Source organism: Emydura macquarii, unplaced genomic scaffold, assembly GCF_026122565.2.
Source record: "Emydura macquarii macquarii isolate MOO-44397 ecotype Brisbane River unplaced genomic scaffold, CSIRO-AGI_Emac_v2 contig_3603, whole genome shotgun sequence".
NCBI lineage: Eukaryota > Metazoa > Chordata > Testudines > Chelidae > Emydura > Emydura macquarii.
In genome coordinates, this window is record NW_027133740.1 from 4,412,291 (window position 1) to 4,435,906 (window position 23,616).

Below are 23,616 nucleotides of genomic sequence, written 5' to 3' on the forward strand. Positions count from 1 at the left end.
TGTACCCACAGCATATCGGGAAATGACCACTCACTTTATTCTATGTTGTTACCCCCTTGCTACTTACCCAAGAATATGTATTATGAAAAATACTATGTGTATTTAAACTGTCAGCTAAAAAAAGCCCTTCACAACTTTTGGCACTACATGTGCAACAGGCATGTTTAAAAGGAAAGTCCAGTATCTTTCTGTTTTTTCAAAATACAGAAGGCATTACTGATCAATTGCTAGGCTAACTTAGAGTTATAGAACCTGATCCCCAAAGATGTTCAGCACCTAGAAAACTAGTGTCTTGTCCCTTTGACCTGTAAAAAACGAAATTCATTTTGTTGAGCTACAATTAGTGTAAAATGGGTCCTTCCAAACTGGTGAACTGCTGTTTTCTTTCTTTAACATGTGCACAGTACAATGATACTTATAGTGCACAATCCTACAACTGATCCCATATATTTATCCCACAGGACTCTTTACATAAGCAAGGGCTAAATGCATGAACAATGTTAATAATAATGGGCTCTATACTGTTCGTTTATTTATGCAGTGTCAGAGATGGAACTTCAATGCATACTTCAGTGCATAGTCACCTTGTTGAAGGATTAAGACTGAGCTTGGTCCCTTTTAAATCAATGATCAAATTCTATGCCACTGAATTCTGGGGGAATTTAGGCTTCAGGTTGGTCAGAGTCTGCAAAACACTTTTAAAATGAAATCACTGTAGAGAGTTAAGAAATTGTCATTGCTTTTTTTATTTGCTGGAAAATGTTAATAAAACCACATTACAGATAATGTTCTTTAGAATTAATTTTTGAGTGGAATACATTAATTATTAATGTTGTTACTACAATGCTTACCTATCTCACAGGGCACTGGGAGGATTGATTAATTTTTGTAAAATGCCATGTAAGTGGCCAGGTTTATGACTGAAGTGTTTTGAAAATGGAAACCACTATGCGCATGCCAAGTATTATTATTTATGGAGTGCTGACAGTGTGCTTGGTGCTGTACAAATACAGTGCCTGATACTGCTAACATTTGCTATAGGACATGGTATTCACCACGATTAACTGTCCCAGCAACTGCAGTGAGACTGCAAACAATTACCAGAGGGAGAACATTTTCCTATACAGTAGAACACCTTTTTGGGTATTAAGGAATTCATAAAACAAAACATCTCAATTACAGTAGGTACAATACATATATTGCAGTATAGCGTACTGCAGAGCTTTCTTCTTGTCCTTCAAATCCCTGTAAAGCAATTTCCAATGTGTTGAAGGCATCGGAATGTGAAGGGATGTTGACTTGTTCTTCATCAACATCACTTTTAGGTGACTTGTTATGGTTTCTTTTTTCTGTCAGGAAAAGTAGATTGTATAAGTAGGTCATTCATAAGATTGGTGTTGTAAAATTGAGATTCTACTGTAGGTTGGAGAGTGACAAAGTGAAGCACAGCGCTATACTGAAGTGCTCAAAAATGAAAAGTGTACAGTTTAGAGAGATGCTTGAACTATGAACCCAAACTTTGTGTGACTTGGACTCTGGTTTCTGATGGAACCTTTGTGGTTTGGTCCTATCTCTATTATGATAGGGCTTGGGAAAAATAATAGTACTAAAGATTATTTATTTAAATGTGACTCTCCAGATTTTACACATAAGCCAACTCCTTAAGCCCTAAGCATAGATCACTTCTTTAACAACCCATTGTAAATAATACTCTTCCTTGTCCAGCTACCCCATATCTCTCAACCCAGCCTCTCCTGACAAACTGGGCTCAGCCATATGCAAGGGCAAGAAAGTTCCAGAGTCAATGGCTCATCAGAGAAAATACATTTGCACATACCCCAGTCCCGTTGAACTACAGGCTCCCCTGCTGCATAGCACTGCTGTGGAATCAAAGCAGTGGTCTCTCAAGAAGCCAGTCCCTAATTATTTAGGGTTTTACAAGTCAAAACCAAACACTTACATATGTGAGTCACCTATTGATTCCATTAGGACTACTCACATGCTTGTAGTTAAGCAGTGATTTAAGTGTTTGTAGGACTGGGACCTTATTACATATTTTTTATTTTAAAATTATTTAAGTGCTAAGATTATTAAAGCATTATATACCAAAAAGCACTCTACAAGTTCTAAAAATTATATTTATATACACACACAAATACACCTACCTGTTCTAGGCCCTTTGACAATCTTAAAAATTAAACACCAGTTTTAAAAAAATGTAACAATCTGAACTCACAACTCAACTGGTCTATACTTAAGAATATACAATTCATCTTCTGCAGAAACCTCAACTCCCATCTCTGACTCAGCCTTCTTCAAAATCCCAGCCAAACAGATGGACTTTGCAACATGCCTGGAAGGCTGATAGCCTTGAGTTATTTTGGACCAAGAATTTGAAAAGAGCAAGTGCAATATTCCATAGGGACTAAATATTTATTATTAACAACAATAAAACATTTAACAAAGACAGGTACCAGGGCCCTCATCCTGCAAAGCTGAATGGTGTAGGCCCCTCCCTGTGCCCACTTGGACTGCCCTAGGGATGCAGAGGTTCACCTGTATGGATCAGCTGGTGGGATCCTACATAAAGCTCTGGGACTTCGGATTAAGGCAAACTCCATCCCTGCCATGAGGCAAAGTTGGAGTTATACAGCTCTGTAAGTCTGGCACTCTAGCCTGTGGGTTGGAAAAGCGATTTGAGTCCCTCCATGCCACTTAAGGGTGATGACAGGACTACTGTTTCCTATCTTCTGGGCTAAACACAACATCTAACTTTACAGAGCTGGCACAAAGAATTCCTTGATGGAGCACATTGATATAGCACCCCCAGTACAGCGTTGGGTGGTGCAGAGGACTTGATGCATACCTTCCACAGCAGTGTGAATTTCACGCCTGGCCCCCAATCTTGTAGTCAGATCCACATGAGATTTGTAGTGAATAGGGCTGTGTGTGGGCTCAAGCCTCTGCAGATGCAGATTGGACTGCAGAATCAGGGCCTGAGTGTTGTGACTGGCAAAGCATTTTAAAATGCAGAGCCCCAGGTAGTGATGAATGTGATTTGCATTAATGAAGCTTACTTTAAAAAACCCTGTGATATAAATGCTAAATAGTATGAAAGCATCCTAAAACAAACAGCACGTGTGGGGCTAGAAATAATTATCAATAAGGCATTTTATTAATTTATTTTTAAACAAGAAAGCTGTACCCTGATCACGCAATTGGATTCCAGGTGCGAGCTCCCCAGCATGGTTGAAGTCCAGGAATCAGCCCACTCAGAACCAATTGTAGGATCAGGGCCCAAGTGCCAATATCATTGTTAATAATAAAAAAAAAGAAAAGTGGTTAAAATAATAAAACATTATACACATGCTAAATGCTAGTGTTATGGACGTGCATTGGACATGAAACATATTCTGGAGGTCCTTAAAATATGATTAACAATAAAACCACACTACCCAGCATTACTGCCTTATGCAGGTTGTTGCAAGGCTGCCTGGGTGCATGGTCTTAGGGGAACATGTCTCTTGCAGTATTGGAACCACAGTGTCCACCCCCACTCCTTCGTGCTTGCTTTTCTGGCTGCTGCTGGTTGGTACATCATTCATAATAAGAAAACACCACCTACCAATATGGCTTAAGTGCTGCCAGGCCTTGGGAGTGTGTGTTCCTCCAGGCAGGGGCGGGTCTTTCCCTGCAGCATGAGACCCATAGTGCTTCCCTTCCATGCACACTGCTTGTTTAGCGTGTTCTTAATAAAACCATCCTGGGCAATATTGCCTGATACAGCTTGCTGCAAGGCGTGTGCGTGAAGAGGGAGGGTCTCCTTTCACTTTACTGGTCCCCCAGTGCCGCCCCCTGCCCCCACCTCATTGCCCGCTTTGCTGGCAGTTTGTATGTTCTTAATAATAAAACAGTGCCTGGCAATATTACCTTGTGCCCCTTGTGGAAGGTGCTGGGAGAGGGTGTGAAAGTGAAAGGTCATCTCAGCCTGATGCTGGCCCTGGGTGTCCCCTACCCCACCGGCTTGCTTTGGCTGGTGGTGTGCATAATGTAACAGAGCCATGCCTGGCCATCTGGTAGCTTGCTGCAGGGAAGGGGTGTGAAAGGAAAGGGGGTGTGTGTGTCTGTCTGTCTGTCTCTCCGCTGTCCTGAAACCCCAGTGTGCCTCCCACCCGCACCAGGGCCGGCTCTGCGGGCAACTGGCCGCTTGCCCATTTCCGAATCCGAAAGCCGCCCTGCCGCCTGGCCCTATTGCCTCGTGCAGCCTGCCGGGGGGGGGGGGGCCCGGGGTGTGAAAAGGGGGAGGGTCTCCCCTCCTCCTCCAGGATCCCCCTAGGAGCGCTCAGCTGGACTTGGAGGCTGTGCTGTGCTTGTGCTGTGCGCGGTGTGCAGCCGCCGGGCCTGGCTTCTCCCCTCCTCTCCCGCGCGCTCGCTCGCTCGCTCTCATTTCCGTGCGGCTGGCCACCCCGCTCGCTCCCCGGCGCGGAGTGTCTGCGAGCCGTTGGCTGCTCCGAACCGTTTGGCTCCTTCCCTCCGTAACAGCTTTTCCATTCTGCCTCGATTCCTCTTCACGCGAAATCACACACCCCCCCCCCCTCCTCAGATTTTACTTCCCCCCCCCCCCCCTTCCTGGGGACTTAATCTCTCAGCCCTGCACCCCCACCCCTCCCCCACCCGCTGCCTGCCTGCCTGGGGATATCATTGAATCTCACAGCCCTCTGTGCTGCCTAGTGTTTGCCCCCCCCCCCCCCTTGCCATTTTTTGGTCTTTTTTTTTTTTTTGGTGGTGGTGGTTGCGTGGAGTGGGCACCTCCGCCGAGCGGGAGGTTGTATGTGTCTCTGGCTGGATGCAGAGGAGGAAACCCAGGGTGCATTTCTCTTCTGCCTCCATTGCAAAAGGAAAAGGGGGGAAGGGCAAGAGCAGCCACTCAGCCATCAGCTGCAAGGTAAGCACTTGGGGTGTTGTGTGTGTGTTTTGTGTTTGTGTTTTTCTTTGCACCGCAATCTACCTCTCCTGGGCTGGATCCAGTGCATGGGGGGGCTATGATGGAGTCTCTTGGGCGGGGGGAGACTGGGAGGGCTTGGGGGGAAGGGATCGGGGGGGGGGGTGGGGGGAGGGAGCTGTGTTTGTGTCTGTGGTAGTTGGGGTGGGGGATGGGCAGAAGTGTAACATGCATTTCTCCCTCCCCCCAACTTGGGTCCCTGTTTTTTAAAATGTATTTTGGGGAGCTGGTGGCTTTAATTGTAATGGCACCTCTGTAAAGCTTGTTTGGGAGGGGGGCGTTTCTTGACCCCCCCCCTTTCCCTGTTTCTTATTTTTCCCCTCCCCCTTCCTCCCCTTTGGATTTTATGTTAAAGGTTTTTGAGGGAAAACAGAATTTGCAGCAAATTGAATCAAGGAGCCATCATGAGGCAGACTGGTTTATAGCCTATTTTTAGCCTGATTTGTGTAAAGAAGAAGAATCCTTTCCCCCCCAACCCCCCCGTGCATATTTACTACTTCTAAAACAGAGAGAGTGGTGGGGCGGAAAGACCACCCTAAAGTGTGACCTTAGGTCTGTATTTATTTTGTGGTTTGTGTCTGCAATGTATATTGTTAAGGAAAGCTTGGGGAGAAATGTGCTTGTGTCTGAACTCATGGTGGAGTGGGGGAGGGGAATCTGTGTCCACACTTTTCCCCTGTGATTTTTTTAAAAAAAAATTTCCTCTTTTCAACTGTGTATGTTGTCTTTTTCATTTATAATTTAGGGGTGTGTGTTTCCTTTTTGTTTAACTTCCCTTGAGATGCAGTCCTGGATTTAAGAGAAGAAAATACCTCTATCTGTACATTTTAAAAAAATTGTGAAGTGCCAAAGTTATTGTTGATCAGTTTCCTGTTAAGTTCTGGGTGGAACATAATCACATTTTCTTTGACAGGGTAAGGGCCACATGTAAAAGACAAAACACAGGCCCTGGTTTTGGAAATAAGCTTTTATACACTTTAATGGACTGTGGTTTTATTTTTTAAACTTAATACTATCAAAAATCCAAAATGAAGCAGGCAATATTGTTCTGTCCATTAGATGTTTTTTAAAAGATCTTTACACCTAAGTTACATAGTTTTCTGTGCTGTTAATTATATTTATTCATTGTAAATACAAAATATGTAGTTCATTATTCAATTTAATGGGGTTAACTTGTAAATTAAAGTTGTTCTAGGTGAATTCAATCTTTAATCACTAAACTCACTTTTAAGGAAAATTTATAAGATAAAAGTCTGTCGTTTTTGAGAGAGAGAGAGCGCCTTGTGCTTTTAATGGCAGTCTTGTTGCTTGGGATTGCATATTGAGTTTTCAAGATAAAGTTTCATCTCAGCTGTGTAGGGTTGCAGAGTGAAGTTTGCACTATCAGATGTAGCCAACATTCTCACTTTTCTATTTGTAGAAATCAAGACTTAACTGATTTATGGAAGAGATCACAAAATATGCTCATACTTTGCTGTTCTACATGGGAGGTAGAAGTCATGATCTGGAAAATTCAGTCTTTGTCACATAAAAAACTATCTGGGCCTGATTGCTGATACCTTACTGACCTAGTATATTAGAATAAATATTTGAGGACATCACAAAGGGTATTAACAAGGAAGGGTCTTTATTATAGATGGGCCATGCTCTCTGGATACTGACCATGGGTTTTAGGTTGTACCTACTCTAGAGAAAGGTGTCACTGGGAGAATTCAGATTTGGATTTTGAATAATGACTGAAGTTTGAGGACTGTCTAAGTTTTGGGCCTTGCTCGTGCAGTGAACTTTGCAAAAGCTCAGATGTCTGCTCTTCTAAAACTTGTGGCCTTGGTTTGGACTCCTCCATGTTAATCACTTCAGCATACAGTTAAAACTCATTAAGGCTCAGATCCTGGAAACACTCATGCAGGCGCTTAACTTTAACACACAAGTAGTCCTATTGGTTATAATGAGACTATTCATGAGCTTAAAGTTAAGCATGTGTTTAGGTGTTTGAAGGATCAGAGCTTGAGATTTAAAAAAAAGCTTTACTGTCAAGGTAAATCTGTTTAGTAATCTGTTGGTGTTTATGTAAATAATAGTAAACGTATGGTTTCCCGAAGAGATTAATTTTTCTTTTGATTAAGATCTAATGGAATAGCACTGTGTTTTATTAATCACAGATCATCTGAAAATACACTGTCATGGTCTCTTAGACGTTGTTAGGGAAGTGCAGGCTTTTCTCCATGAACACATGGTTCATGTGGGATTGTATCTTGGGAACTTTGTGGCAGGTCTCCCAAACTAGTATTGTGAACACCTGGAAAATATTTATCATTCACTCCATAAAGGAAAGGGGAGGGGGAGGAAATAAAATTTTAAGCGTGTAAGAGTATTGGGACTTGGGTTTCTAATTTCAGAATATACAAGAGTTTACAATTTATTTTGTTGTTCATTTAACTTTTCCCTGCTTCATTGAGAGTAATAAATGCTGACCAAAATTATCAGATATATATGTTGCTCGGCTTTTTACCCTCTAAAAACACATTTTTTAAAGAACATTTTTACAAATGCCGCTCTTAGTTTTTCTGCCAATGATTGATGTTTCGTATGCTGCGTTGAAGTTATAAGGCATTATGTAAGTTGCTAAGTGTTGTAAAACTTTGTAATCATTACTACTGAGACAGATATGATGTTGCTGGATGGAGTAAACTGAAATGCTCAAAACACTAATATATATATTGTGAGTGTATATATTACTTTGTTTTCAGTTAAGTTTTTCACCAAGGAAAAAAAAATCCGAGAACATGTAAAGTAAATTGAATGCTTATGGAGTTTAACCTAATATAGGAGTTCACATTCAAGTCAGAATGTGTTTGCTGTTATAAATGTTATAGAAGCAAATTAAGACCCAATCCTACATGTTCCACTTGGACGTGAGACCCACATGAAGTCAGAAATCCTGCTAATACAATGCACATGCTTAATTTACTGGGGTCGATACAAGTGCATAAATGACCACATGAGTAAGTGTTTGCAGGATCAGGGTCTTATGTATTTTCTCTAATCTATATTGCTGTGTGTGTGTGTGATGAGCTGAATATTTTTTTTGGTGAATACAGTTAATTCCTACCAAAATAATATATTTACCGCTTGTTGATTGTTATTTCTGTGGATATGGTAAAAATTCTTCTGAACTAGTAGCTGGTGTGTGTTGGAATATAAAATTAACATACATGCCACTAAAAGGTGAATGAGATTAGTGGACCTTTTGAATGACCACTTGTTGAATAAATAAGTCTGCTCCTGTGTGGCATTGCATTATAAATATTACATCTTCAAATGAATAACTGATAAAGGAATAACTTCTCATTTCCTGTTGTAGCCTTAGAATCCACCAAAAATGTTGGCTTTCCATGTGCAATTTTATGAACACTCCAGCGTGATGTTCTTTTATTTAAATTGATAGGTTCTATAAAGGAACTTAGAGATGACAGCTGATTTTTCAGAGACCCTGTTTCATTTGAAGATCCCAAACTAGGTAGATGGGGACTGCTTCACCCATCATGGAAATGTAGCCCCTGTGAGATAAAATATGGCAAAAAAGTAAGTGAAAATGCCTTATCCAGCTGGAACTGCAAGAGAGTGTGTAGGATTGGGCATTTGCTGGTCCAAAAATAATTGGTCAGTTAACTGGTGAAATATTAGTCAGATAATGTCAAAAACAGTCAAATATTTTAAAACACAACTTTGTTTGTGACAACAGTCACAAAAAGAATATGAATTTATGGTCTCTAGCAGGCATAGCCTTAGATACTTATGCCTTTTTACAATATAAAACGTGAGTAAACTGAGTTATTTTAATTCAGAAAAATGTGAAATATAATGTAATGAAGTTCTGAAAAATGGAAGAATGTCATGCTGATATAATAAAAAAGATAGATCACTGCCTACATCAGGTAATTCTTGCTGGAATATTTGGCAATATTTGACTGTGGTCAAACAGGTGGTCAGTTGACTAGCTTGCTAAGAGAGAGACATTCTCTTAGGCCTAGCAATATACTGTGTATATAATGCCATATTTATTTTGGCAAAATGTGATACCTAATTGTAACTTGTTAGGACACTAACGCTGTGTCTTCACTATCGAAAAAGGTGTGTTCTTAACTCCAGTTAACTAATGTGGGATGAAATCCAAGTGAAGACAAAGCAGTTGGTAGTTTTCACATGAATTCGCAGGTTGAGTTCAAGACTAGGCTCCCCAATAGGCTTGAACGCGACCTACCATCCGGGAGCCTAGTTTTGAGCTCGACCAGTTAACTCACATGAAAAAAACCCTACAAACTACCTTGTATTCACTTGGTTTTCATCCCACATTACTTAACTTGATTTAAGAACATACATTTTTTCATAGTGCAGACAAGGCCGAAGTTGGTTGCAAAAAGTGCCAAGAGATTTTTTTAATGACCGAGTGATCAGAAGTTTAGTTTTAACTATTTCTGAAAGATCCCCAACATCATAATGCCAGATGTCTCCTAAAACAGTGATTTTTGGATACTGGTACTGCTACAGGCTCTTGTGACACCCTTTAGATTACCTATTTTAATAATGACCCTCTGTTCTGGGCTTGCAATCTGATTGGCAGGAATTGAATGTGAAGCAGGTCGAGTGTCATTACAGGTTAGAGAATGTACAATTGAATGGGAAATGGTGTTCTTGTGCAGATAAGGCCTGGTGAATCGTTGGCTGAAATACATACTGGAGAAGTTTAGCTTAGGACTGACTTGGAAGGAAGATTTCTGCTTATTGAGATGCACACATCACAGCATGAAGCTCTCATGTGTCTTTAGAGGGTTTCCATGCAACTTCTGAGCCATCCTAATAGATCCTAGTTTGACATCTGAAAAGATGAGTGACTGGATATGGATTAATCTTATACTGTGATGCTGCTTAATGCATTAGTCTCTCTTTTTAAGAGTATAATTTAACACCTTTGTTTGGAAAAGAGGAAATCTTGGACAGACGTTGATGGTCATGTTTTCAGATGCTGAGCACCCACTTCTCCATTTGCAGCCAGTGGGAACTCTGTGTGCTTAGCATCTCTGCAAATCAAGTCCTAAGTGCATTTTACTGGCTTTTGAAAACTTCTGTTTAGGCTAGGTGTCATGACAGCGAAAGACTACCCCCTCTGATGCAGTCTACGACTTGAAATTTAATGTTTATTCCATGGTTGTAATTTTCTTGTTTTCTCTGTATTGCAAAAGAGTGATCTTGATGATGATTATTAATGACTAGCAGTAAAAATTCAGAATCATCCACAGAACATCCTGGGTGCCTTGTTTGTTTTCTTTTCTATGTTCTACAGTATGGGGAAACTTCAAATAACTTGTCTACCATCAGCAAACGTTTTGGAATATTACTTTGGATAGCTGGAACTGCATTGCTAGACATTTTAGTTGGTCTGCTGGAGCTGTATATTAAGCCTTCCCACTCCTTCTGGTGAGGCAGACAAGCAGCTGTTTTTGCAGCTGATGCTAGTGCTGCTTTTAACCCATCAGTGGAGCTACAGAATGATTTAATCACCTCCCCAACAGGTGTAAGTTGCATTTAAAGCGCATGTTGAACTCCCATTGACAGCGCACTGCTGTAGATTTTATGAATCAAAACTATAAAACTAAGCAGTGGCATTGCTTGTTGAAAATAGCTTGAGACTACATAGTACACAGAGAACATTTCTGCAATGTATTTCTGGAGCCTTGTTCAAGGGAAGAAGCTAACAAGTCAAAACTTTACTGTTCAAGAGTGCGTGGTGCCAAATGCTTTGCCCAACACCAAAACTGTGGATGTCAAGCACATGAGGGGCCCTAAATGTAACTTTAGAATACGTAATGTCCCCATGCCATTCAAACAGTCAGTGTTAAATTCAGGTTCTTCAGATGGGCAGCCAAACTATTCGTGCAAACAGACACACTTGAGGTGAATGTCAACAACCCAATGGCTCAAAAGGAAGAGTCCGTCAGGGAAACTTGAGGGACGGCACTGAAGGGCGCTTAGTGCCCTCAGTGATGCTGGGTGGCCTGGCTGAGGAGTGAAATTGCAAGTGTTACCCTTTTGTCCCTCATTTTGGAGGGGCCGATCAGTGGTGTTCTATCAGGATGATTTCTAAAAATATTTGTGTAAATGTACAAATAGATATCAAAGATAGGATTTTTTTTTTGGAGTTGGTGTAGCCTCTGCTCCTGTTGGAGCAAATGAGTTTTGTCATTGACTTTGAGCGGGAACACAGTTGGGCCAACTTTGAGTGATCTGAAAATTCTACACCAAAATACTAATTGATGCTAAACTATGCCTCCATCTTTCATACCAATCCACATTCGAAGGTTTAGCCCAAAATGCTTGGGAGGAAATAGTGTTGATGCTGCATGAATTTTTATTCTTTCCAGGTGTGTGGGCAGTAAGGGTGGTCAGTGACACACAAATTAGCTCATGCAAGGTTTTAGAAGTTCTTGAGCATTATTTGTTCAGTATGAGATTAAAGTAAGTATTGGTTCTCTATTTGGCAATAAATCCTTCAGTTTGCAGTGTTCTGTACAGAGACTACTACTATTAAACAATGAATCATAGCTAATTTTTGTATGGATGTCAACATTCTTATTCTTTTGCAGAAGTTCCTGCTTGGAGTCTTAACATAAACACACATCCCTAAATAAAACATCTTAAACCTAGATTTTAATTGGAGTGTCCTTTGCAAAAATACAGAACTTGCCATGGTGATCTGCAAAAAGCTTTCACATCCTATTTTTCAGTGTGGATTTTCAAATTCAATACTGTACTGCCTTTTTTTAATTCACTGCACAGGTGTAGATAATGCAAAAGGCAGAGAAACATTTGACATCTGCGTTAATAAACAGCTTGCCAAACAAGTTATGGGTAACAACATATATTTGGTAGCAACACATTAGCTATTTCTAATATAACACCCTGATATGGATTAGAGAAACAGGCTGCACCTTGATTTGAACAGGCTAGTTGTGTACAGATAGCACTTGGTTCTCATTTCATTTTAGGTGTGTGGTTAACACGCCTATATGTAATAATTGTTTGAATTCAGAATTGAAATAAGAAATAACATTGCTTGGTGTAAGCAGAAGATGTTTATAGCAACATCACCATTATGTTTTAAAGTGAAATAATACTCAGGCCATGAATACAAATAAATTGCCCACTAAGCAATTTAGTTAGCCTCAATATAGAAAAGGAGATCTGCTGCTAAATTTAAAGATGACCATAAACCAAAACTTTATCTCACAAGGACATTCACCGTTATTGGAAATATTTGCCCTTAAATGGGTGAATTGTAGAACCCATCCTTGTCTTTTCATTATTGCATTTGCTACTTGGGTAGATTGTAAAAGGTTTTTGGTACCTTACTGGAAATATCTGTGCATTTATGTGCTTTATGTTGGCAAAGGCCATGCTAATTGGTTCTTTCAGTATCTCTTCTACACTAGATTATTTTGATAAGGTTTATTTTTTCCAGTTCAGTTTTCTTTTAATGAATACAGTATGTACAGAGTATCTTATAAATTGGATCGACTCTCCACCATCAAAAGAAACTTGCCTACTCAGACCATTCAACAGCCCCATTGAGCTTTCCGTGAACCATAAATAATATCCACTGTTTATCTTCTGGGAGATAGATAGGCCTTACTACGTGCCCCAAAGGCAAACAAACCCACACTTTCTGGGTGGGTCTGGTGGACATTACTAGCTGTTTCCACTGAATATTTTTGACATCTGTCCTTTTCTTTTTAAACTCAAGTGGTGCTATCCTGAGGTCTTGACCTGATCAATGTTGGTTAGGCATCACGAGAGGCATGCTGATTGCTCAGGAGTATGAAGTAAAACAAAGTAACTTTCTGGATGTTTTTTATATTGACTAGGACTCATGAAAAGATTTTTAAAAAATCAGATGAAAAATGGAGAGGGAGCAAGAATTTATAAAAATGTCCATTTTCTGACTAATTCTTTTAATATTGTGGCTCCATATAAGAGACTGAGCTGGGTATATCACCTAGCATATCAGATATGCTAGTACTAGTACTTCTGTTATACAGGCTGAGATGTTTGCTTTTTGTCATTTTAAGTTACCAAAGCTGTTAACATTAAGGGCCAATCATCAGTTGGACCCCACTAAAGAATTGCAAAACTTGCAGGTATGGCATTGGGATCTGTAAAACCCTGTTTGTGTATGCATTTGTTAGCATGCTCAGTTCAGCTTCCCGTCCCATTTCCATGTCTGTCTGCCCCATTTTGGAATAGGTAGTTGGTATTTTAAGGGTACAAAAGAGAGAGAACACTTTTGCAAGCTGATTTGTAGAGACTGAATGAAAATTACTTGCACTTTACTTGCTTTGACAGTAATATAAATGGCCCAAAGCCTGTATGTGTAATGTGTTTTGAAACATACTCATTTCTGTCCGCACATTGCTTATTCCAGGAGAATCTAGACTTCTGTATTAACCTTTAAAGCTTTATTTTGTAAGTAAAAAAAAAAAAAATACCTACTCCTCTGCCATAGTAACACCGCCCCTTACTGCCCCTCTTCCCTCAAACCCTCCCCTCTCCCGCAAAAGAAACCACACCTGCCCAGCAATAACACTGACAAATACAAAATTTTGCCACATTTCTGTCTCCTCAGAACGCACCTCTATATGCTATCTGCCAGTGATGGGCTTTCTTTTGTTTGCTGTAACATGAATAAATAAAATTAAGTTCATAGACCTAAAAATTCCATGTCTCTGTTGGCACTTCACATTTCTTTCTGTTCTTTTCCTCAGTCATTCATTTCTTCCCCCCCCCCATTCTGCCTTTTTGTCCTTAATTCTCTCATTTCTTCTTCTCATTTTGTCTTGTCTTTCTTTGGCAATGTATAGGCTTTCCCTGCCTATTTTTGTATTTGACATTCTTTTAAGCCAGAAACAGTGTCCTGTCACCTCATTCTCTGTTTACTGCTTTTTCTGTCTTCTCTCCTTCCCCAGACTTATCTGCCCTTTCTTCCCCGTCCCAACTTATGAATGTGGAAGTGATCTTGTGCAGTCCTTTAAAATCAGTAGGAATTTTGCAGTGTGTGAAGACAGCAAAATCGGACTTTTTTCCTGCACTGAGTCATGCTGTTCAATTTCATTGTGTGTTGCAGAGTGAAACTTACTGGAGACATGAGTAAGTTTCATTCAGCAGTTTGTGTTGCAGACAGTAAGCTGATATGCAGAGAAAGGTGTGGAGGTGGGCAGCTGTGAAAGGAAACAGTTGGCAACTTTTGGCAGTGTCTTTTATTTAATAAAAATAAATTTGCCTTCATGCACTAAGGGTTGATCCAACTCCAGTTGAAGTCAACAGGAGACTTTAATGGGAGTTAGCTTAGTAGGAATTTCAAAAGCTGCACTGGATTGAATCGAAGTTTTTTGGAGTTCTTTTTTGGGTAGGTTAGTCCCTTGCTATTTAGAATAAGGAATTTTCTATAATAAGTGATGTTCATGTTCTGACTTAAAGCAACAAAAGCAAAATCAGCCATGATGAATTCAGTCACAGTCTCATCTAGCTGTTGCTTATATTATGGTAGTGACCGGAAGTCGCAATCAGGATTGGTGCCCCGTTGTGCTAGGTGTTGTAGACCTTGGTCCTGGAAACTGAAGTCTGTAGACAGATTCCTTTAATACAGTGCTCCACCTGCACAGATGAGTTTGCAGAATTGCAGCTGTAAATGTTGGAGGATAGTCTCTAAAAAGCCTGTAGTCTGATTGTGTCCAACAATTGCAGTAATACCTGAAATACTCTGTTGCTTAATATTTAATCGCTAGAAAGTGACCATTTCTAATGTGGTGGGGTGGTTCTCTAGGAACGAAAGAAAACAAAAGGAAGAAAAATTGAGATGTCATAAACCATGACCCAGCAAAATCTATTCGATAATGTACATGTGCCCTTTCTCTGAAATATACACAAACATTGCAGGAGAGAAAATAAGATGTATTTTGAAGGAAGGCAATAAAAATAGTTTTTAATTGAAGTCTTTAAAATATGATTGTAAGCTCTCTGACTCAGAGACATTTTCAACACTTTACATAAAAATAGTGCTAACCGCCCATAGGTCATAGACTCTATAGACCTAGATTACTGTTATTGCAATATCACAATCTTGCCACTTACATACTCCTGAATATGGAAATTTATAATGTAGAAACTTGATGCAGCCAGAAACCTGGCATGTAAATTCTCTGGGTGTAATCATGCAGTCCATATTCCGGGAAAAAAAATCCCACTGGAATTGATGGGAGTTTTGTCTGAGTAATACTTGAAGGATAGGATCCTCTGCCTGGGAGTAACTTTATTTATTATTTTGTTAGCTGTTTTTTATTTCTGAGGCCTGGCCTACACTATAGGGTTAGGTCAATGAAAGTTGCCTTGCATCAATCTAGCTGTGGAAGTTTGTTCAGTTAAATATGGCTCTCACTGACATAAGTGCCTCTATGCCAATTTAGTAATACCACCTCCCCAAGTGGCGTAGAGTCACAGTCGATAGTATTAGGTCGATGCAGTGTCAGAGCAGACACTGCGTTGCTTACGTAGACTATTACTGGCTTTCAGGAGCTGTTCTACAATGCCCCAGGGTGAAAGTACAATCGATACAAGCGCTTTTGGTGAGGATGTGCACCACAGACCCAAGGAGCCCAGTGTGCAAATACACACACACACAAGCAATTTAATAACTGCCGTGGCTGTATGCTGACGTAAGTTAGGTTGACATAATTTTGTAGTGTAGACATGGTCTTACTATTGCCAAACATAGTTTAATTTATTTGTCTGACTCAGTGTTTTTGACTCTTAACCCTAGTTTACACGACAAACCTATCTTGTTATAACTATATCACTCAGGAGTGTGGATTTGCCGAGCGACATAGTTATACCAGCCTAACCCCTGGTGTACACACTGCTATGTCGATGGGAGCGCTTCTGTTGTCAACATAACTAGTGCTTCTTAGGGAAGTGGAGTACCTATGCTGATGGGAGAAGCTGTCCTGTCGGCATAGGTGGCATCTTCACTAACCACAACAGCAGTGCAGCTGCAGTGCTGTAAGTGTAGAAAGCCCTTAGCATAACATTTTGCAGGTCATTAGTCCACAATCTGGGTTGAGACATATATAGTGTGTTTTTTTTCCTCTCTCCAAAATGTTTTAAGTATGAATTATTAAACATTGATGCTTCCAGAATGTTTTATAGGATTCACCAATACACTCTAAATTGTGACAGCTCTACGTTGCGTATACTAGGATGCTTGGAAATATAATGGATCCTCAGCTGGTGTAAAATATCATAGCTCTGTTGACTTCATGTTGAGCTGACTTCAGCTGAGAAATCTGCCCCTTTGTGAGCAGTCACTTTAGTCTATTGTTAAATGGCTTTTTTTTGGTGGATTATAGATAAATTGTAAAATATTTTAGTTTCATTACAGCATCAACAGCTAGTTTCTTGAGTCCTAATGCAGTTATAGAGTTGTTGAACATAAAGAGATGAGTCATCATTGAAGGATTTCAGCTTTTTTGTGCACCATTGCTGTTTGTCTAGAAACAATCTCTTTTCAGGAACTCTTCAAAGAGAGTAAGATGCAGTTTTTGAAGGCCAATGAAGAAAGGGCCCATGGAACTATCTTGCAGTTCAGTGTTAATTCCAACTATCATAGAAATTATTTTTGCAGGTTTCCATAAGCTTCCACATCTCCATTGCAGCAACACCATATGTCCTTGGAACTCTAGAGAACCCCAAAATCTCCTAGTAGTCTCATTTTGAGACTAATATATAGGGTGAGATGCTTTATTTATTTATTTATTTTTAACTGCTGTAAAGCGTTTCCATACAAAAAATGAAGTACTACCTCCTGGTTAGGGCGAAGGCTGGGAATCCGGATCTCTCTGCTTTGCTACTGTGTGATCTTGTGAATGGCTAACAACTTTACCCATGCAAAACTGATCTTATACTTTGCTGGGATTTTTGAGGCCATATTTATAAAGTGCTCTGAGATCTTCTTTAGATGAAAGGCTCTGTAGAAGTGCCCAAGTAATTTTAATTTTAATTTTATTTTTCAACCTTTGCTAATTTGGAGTTCATAGTTCAGGCAAAAATATTCCTTTTATGCTGATATTTTCCATGCTCTGTCTACAGTCTGACAGCATTTTTTCCTCCAAGTTGGAAAAAATGTGGGATCCGATTCTGCAAAGACTTGCGCATTATGTTTAAATTTATGCCCTGGGAATGGTCCTGTTGAAGGCAATGGGACTATTCAGTGAACAAAGTTATGCACATTCGTAACTCTTCGTCGGATTGGACCAGTTAGACTCTGAGACAATCTCCTTCAAAATTCCTGTGTCTGGTGATCGTGTCACAACGTGATGGTATCCTGACTGTTTGGGCTTGCTTGTGTAGCTGTGACTAAATTGTGGTATAATCATGTTGCTGAAACAAGATTTAGTAACAGGGTTATCCACAGTTTGGTCTGGTCTTCACAAGCAAGATATAAGTGTCACTTTTGTGTTTGTTTATGTGCCTTGCAAAATAGCTATGAAAATTTACAAGCCCAGGCACAAAACCTTCATATGTGCCCTTTACTATGATTCTTGATAATGAAAAATCTAATGGTATTTTACTTGCCTATCAAAGAGATACATGGCCTGGGGCAGATAGAATTTTGCAAGCCTTGTCATGAAAGTGTACATATTGTATGAAAATTAATATAGGACAAGGCACTACTGTATTACAAGACAGTTTCCTACCACGGAACTTCTGGCAGCATAGAAAGTCTCTAATAAACAAATCATGGTCTTTGGGGAAAAAACCAAATAAACCCCAGCACCATAAGTGACCTTTGTGCATGTGTATAATTTGCCTGTTTGTGCCTGCTATACTAAAGATTTTAGAACAGCTTCTTTTAACACCCTGTTTTTACATTTCATGTTTTGGGCTAAAATTTTCAATCTCTGCTCAATGATGATGTTGGGCTTCATTCTGTTTTTTAACAGCTTAAGGGAAATCTCTTCAGAGTTTTTGAATTATGAGAGAATTTCTTTTAAAAATACGTATTATCTCGTACTATATATAGACCTACAGCAGAAAGGACTGAAGCTTGTCCCTTATTCTGAACATAATCTACATACCATTTTTTCTGGATCTTAAAAAAATTAAAAAGAGAACTTTATTAGTGGTTAAAAAATCACTTCTGAGCCTGGTTCTTGGGCCCTTAAGATATTTCAAAGATCTTAATGAAGCCCGTTTTCTTTTGACATATCTTCAAATTCTTCTGACAGACTTCTCTAGGGGGCTGGGATATTTTGCAAGGGGGATGCTAACTGACCCAACTCAAAAACTCCAGTTGTACATAGGTCAGCTGGAAACTATTGGTGTGTGTGGGGGGGGGGGCAGGGGAATGGGTTTTCCTTGATTTTAGAGCTGCCTTGCCATATTATAACAAGAAAGGCAGCAACTCATTTTCAGTTTCTTATATCTCTCTGGAACTTTTATTTTGGGGGGCTTCAGTTTTCCAGCCTTGGTTTCTGTCTGAAGGTGAATTAAAAAAAAAAAAGTTGTGTGGCTGGGGTGTATAAGCGCGTTAACATTTTAGTGCAGTGTTAGAAAAAAAATTGTTGAAGAAAACCAAACTTTTTTTTTTTTTTTAAAAACCAGCTCTTTTGTTGAAATTTGGCACAGCAGTACCTGTAGCCAAAAAGGGTCGCGGATGCTTACAACATAAAAAAGTTTGTAGAGTTGTGTAGTCTGGTGAAATTTGTTTTTTATATGACCAAGCTGTAAGCCTTTGAAAATTGCACTCGAAGCATGTGTGGAACAAGTTAATTAGCGCTAATGCCTCAGTTCTGCACACGTTTACCCATATGCATAACATTTAAGTTGTGTGTGTATGTATGGTGCAGGATTGGAGCCTACACTTCTAAAGGGCCTATCCTCAAAAACTTCAATATGTTTTGGATCAGGCTTAAAATGCTCAGCTAGGGAAAGCTGCACTTTATATACATGTCATGCAGCTAACTCAGCCAATTCGCCAAGGTAAGCAGGTCCTCAGGAATTGTACCCCATTTAATGTACCCTGCTTGGGAGACATGCTGCTTAGGGACACTCTGGAGAAGGGAAAGGGGCTTTTCAGAGTTTTGAAAGGCTCATAAGATGGGTCTGGGTTTTCAGGTCCCCAGATCCTTTACAGTGGGGTTGCGGCAGGATGCATGGAGTAGTGCCCCAAAGGCCCCTTCACGCTACCCCAAAGCCACTGGGAAAGGCAGTAAAACTCCTAGACAGTTGGGCTCCAGCTCAGGATGTTTGAGATCATGCCCCTTCAAACTGTACCATTTAGGCTTTCCCTTCCACCGACGCAGAAGTTCTGTTGGGAGTCTGTCTTCACTGCAGAGTTAGCCGGAGCTCTTACTTGGGGGTTGCCCCAGACCCCTGCCCATCACATATGTAAACCTCTCATTTGAGTTTCAACCTGGGCATGGCTGAGGGATGAGTTTAGAGCCCAGGTTCAACTTTGACTTGGGCTGGTATCCCATCCAATTTGCAGTGATGATGCAGGCTAAATTATTCAAGTGCCAATAGTCCTCCAGTGCCTTTCCAGAATTCCCTTATGTGCTCAGGCCAGACAAGTTCTCCCACAATTCACTGGGAAGGAATCTGAGAGCTGCTCAGCTCACTGCAGAACAAAGAACTGTGGGATGTGCCGCTAGGAGTCCTAGTGATACACTGGAGTGAGTGCAGCACTATTGAGGATGAAATAACATGGGTAGGGTTTTGCAATGTAGCTGCTTGCACTCAGATGCCAATCACTGGAGCTAACTCTGTATTAAAGACAAGCTGGGAGGGCAGAGAGCTGGGAGAGCCCCAACCTGATGAGCCAGTAAGGGTATCTCCACCCAGCAGACAGAAGCAAGCCTTCCAGCTTAGGTAAATAGACTAGGGCTAGATGAGCTTGTGCTTTAGGAATAGCTGTGTAGACAGCGCTTTGAAGTTCTAGCTTGGGCTGGAGCTCGCACTCTGAAGCCTAGAAAGAGGGGTGGACTTCAGAGCCTCAGCTCCTGCCCGAGCCGCAACTTCAAAGCACTGTCCGTACAGCTATTTCTAAAGCACTAATGTGAGCACTGCTAGTCTGAGTCTGTGGACTCAGTCTGGGAGGCTTACTCCCACTCGGTCCAAAATGCTGTGTAGGCATACTTCTTGGGGCCGGAAGGCCCCTACTTGTCTCTTTGCTCCTCACCTTCCACTGAAGATGTAGGCCAGCAGGTGTACACCCAAGCTTCCTTGCACAGTATTGCACCAACCAGGTTACAAAGTCTTCACTCACCAAGTGGGCTGCCCCCTTTGTTGTCTGAGCTGCCATATTTTGTATATAGCACCTATTTGAGGCATTTCTCAGTGAGTCCTATTTCTGTGTCAAATGTCAACTACCTATTCTCTGCCTTAGAGCTACATTTAAAAATAGTACCTTTTTAAGAAAAAATATTGGTGCGTATTTTTGCCCACACTACTGAAATATTTTTCTGAGATTTTAACACACACTTCAACCCCCCACAACAAAATTCCATGTCAGGCAGAGACAAAACTTGAAAACGTGCCTTCTAAGGTTCGTAGAGGAGGGTTCGCTTCTGTGGACATTAAGTGGTGTGTGGGACTCAGTTTTATAATAGAGCCTAGGTGTAGAGTTCCAGATTATGGAATTTTCTTTAAAACAACCAACCAGCCACAAACACCCTAGGACATTCCTTGTGTGTATGTGTGCACACTATATGATCTTTAATTACATGATCACATACAGTTTTACAAATGATGCAATATAATATCAGAATTATTTGTAGCATCTTATAGTACTATGTATTACTCTGTAGGCCAGACAACCTTAAACCTCATCTGCAAGTTGCTTCACACAAATAGATATCTGCTCCTGCATACTGTCCCATTGGCTTCAGTGAAGCTCTGTGTGGGGCTGTGGGTTCACTCATATGGCGCTCATCAAAGCCCTGATCTTGCCATGTCATTTATATAAAAATGACAGTAACTGTTCTTGTACAGCATACTTCATGTTAAATAGAATAACAGAGTAATGAAATAGCTCACCTAAACTTGCAGATGAATTATCAACTGCTTCTTCCCAGGCTGTGCTGTTGGCTGAAAATAAATTGTACAGTGCATTACTGTTGACTTAATTATTTACATTCCTTAGAGAGAAGAGAACGTATAAAAAGAATGCCAAAAGACATACTGAGTCATCACAAAAACGAAATAACCAAAAAGAACAAATACAAATGTAGCATAATGGGATTTTTTCCTAAGATTGTAAGAAAAATGATTAAAGGATATCACTGTGTTCTGAGATGTAATATGTGATCATGTTAATTAAGCTCTCTTGTATGTACTGAGGCTGGATAATATGGAATAATAATGTAATCCACTAGTGTGGACATCTGTGTATGGATTGCTAAACATATTTTTCTTATTACAAACATAACATACAAAAAGATACAATTGTCCAAAACAAATGCAAATTAACAAAGTATAGTGAAATAACACCAACTATCCTATTCTATTGGTTGCTATGCTGTACTTGTATATTAAATAAAGTATTACCCACATTATCATCCTATCCTGTTGATAATCCTTTGTGGTGAGCATTTTACAATTGTTGGGCTATGTGCACAGCATACTCTTTTAGCAAGACTTGGGGAGGGGGAAGGAAAAGCAAAAAATGGAATTTACATCAGGTTTTTCATTACATAACATATGGCAGCACATGTATTATTGGCCAACCGGACGGGTAAATATAGATTTATTTTTATTTTGAAAACAAATTGGATTTTTGAAATTACTTAACTTATACATTTTTCTTTTAAAAAACTAAATGTGTTTAAATGAAATCTCAATTTGATACAAAATATGTTACGGCTTAACCTACTTTTAATCTCTTAAAATATTTATAAAAAAAAAATGTGCTGAATCCATGAGCTTCTATCAAAATCTATAAGTTAAAGGTTGCTTTTCTACATAAAGAAAAATGTTTTTTTCCCTGATCCTAACTTTTGAGGTCAAGCTTTAGAAATACGATACAATAAGTCACATACTATATTAAGGGCTTGTTTTGTTTAATAAAAATACATTTTATATGTTATTTTGTGTTTGTTTAAATTCCAGTTACCATCCTAATATAACTTGACACAAATCATGAGTAGAAAGTTAATTATCTAGCAAATAAGCAAAATATCATTCATTGTTTTCTAACATACTAAAATGTGCAATTATAAGAATATGAAAATATTGTACTATATAATTACTTAAATAAATATAGATAGTTATAATGTACCCTCCTAGGTAGCAAAAAGATGTACCAAATCTAGTGTAAAGATTTCATTGAGTTGTAAATCAACATGTTTTAATGTTGATATCAACTAATGAGAATGCACCTTTCTTTAGAAGATAACTGAAGTATAAAATGGAAAAGTTGATTAAATTGATTATTTAAATTTGGGCTTTCCACTTGGTGATTTAAACCATGATTTAAATTACTGATTTAAATTGCCTTGATTTGAATCAGTCCCCTATGTTGGCCAATATTTATTTTGTGGAGGCTAATGGTAGTAATTTTATCAGCAGATTACAAAGCTAAATTGGTACTGGGTGTTTGTTGGAAATACTACAGTAATTACAAATGGTTAGAGATGGGCCCAAGCCATAACTTCAGATCCAGATTTGAATTCGCCAAACCATTTGAGGTTGTTTAGAACTGGGGTTTAGGATATTCTAGTGATATGGGACAATCCTAAGGTTCAATTCTGGATTCCCAGTCTCTCCAAGTTTGGAATGGTTTGAGTCTGGGATTTCGGTTCCAGGCCTGACTCTTATCAAGTTTTAAAACAAAACAAAACCTTGGAAGTCAAACAGTGTTTTTGTATCTATTTAATAACAACAAACTGTATTTTTAGGCATGGCTGGTAGTGCTGCCTATTATTAAGATTGCCTCATGCTTCTTGTTTTCGCTTGCTTATCACTTTTAACCATTTGGGCTGAAATTTTTAATGCTGGGTGACTGTTTTAGGTGTGTGTGTATGTATGTATGTAAAATTTCAATCAAAACAGTTCAGGCTTTTCAAAGAATAAGGCTACGGAAAAATAATTGTGTTGTCCTTGTTAAAAATTCTGGTGACCTTCTGTGTTGGGTATGTGTCTTCTGTAGTCCCTGTGAAAATTTGCTTAAATTTGGCACAAGCAGCCCTATTTCTGGCATTTCCCAACTTTTAAGTGTTTTGACTAATGTTCTTTTCACATAATTTTTATGCATATTATTTGAAAGTTAAAATAGCAAGATGTCACTAATTAGTACATAATTGAATGCTCAAAGATAGAACAAGAAACTAAATTTTTTATTTTAAAGAGTTAATATTCATCAAACATTTATGAAGCTAACAAATTACGACAAAACATTGTCTAATGATGAAAGAGATGAGATTCTTAAACACTGACTGTTATAAAGAATTGTGACTTAACGTATTCATCACCTTGATACACATTTCCTATTTGTTTTCTCCAAAACTTCA

At 39.4% G+C, this 23,616-nt stretch overlaps 1 protein-coding gene across 3 annotated transcripts in view; it reads left to right on the forward strand.

The window, feature by feature from the left end:
* Positions 1-4,912: 4,912 nt before the first annotated feature.
* TBL1XR1 (TBL1X/Y related 1) overlaps positions 4,913-23,616 on the forward strand; it is a 161,098-nt gene continuing 142,394 nt past the window's right edge. For 2 of the 3 annotated variants that reach the window (XM_067536521.1, XM_067536524.1), the window contains exon 1: positions 4,913-4,945. The gene's annotated coding sequence lies outside the window, so the exon portion shown is untranslated. Of the gene's footprint in view, positions 4,946-5,454; positions 5,555-23,616 lie in introns of those variants that run through there. The other variant, XM_067536522.1, reaches the window with a different exon arrangement.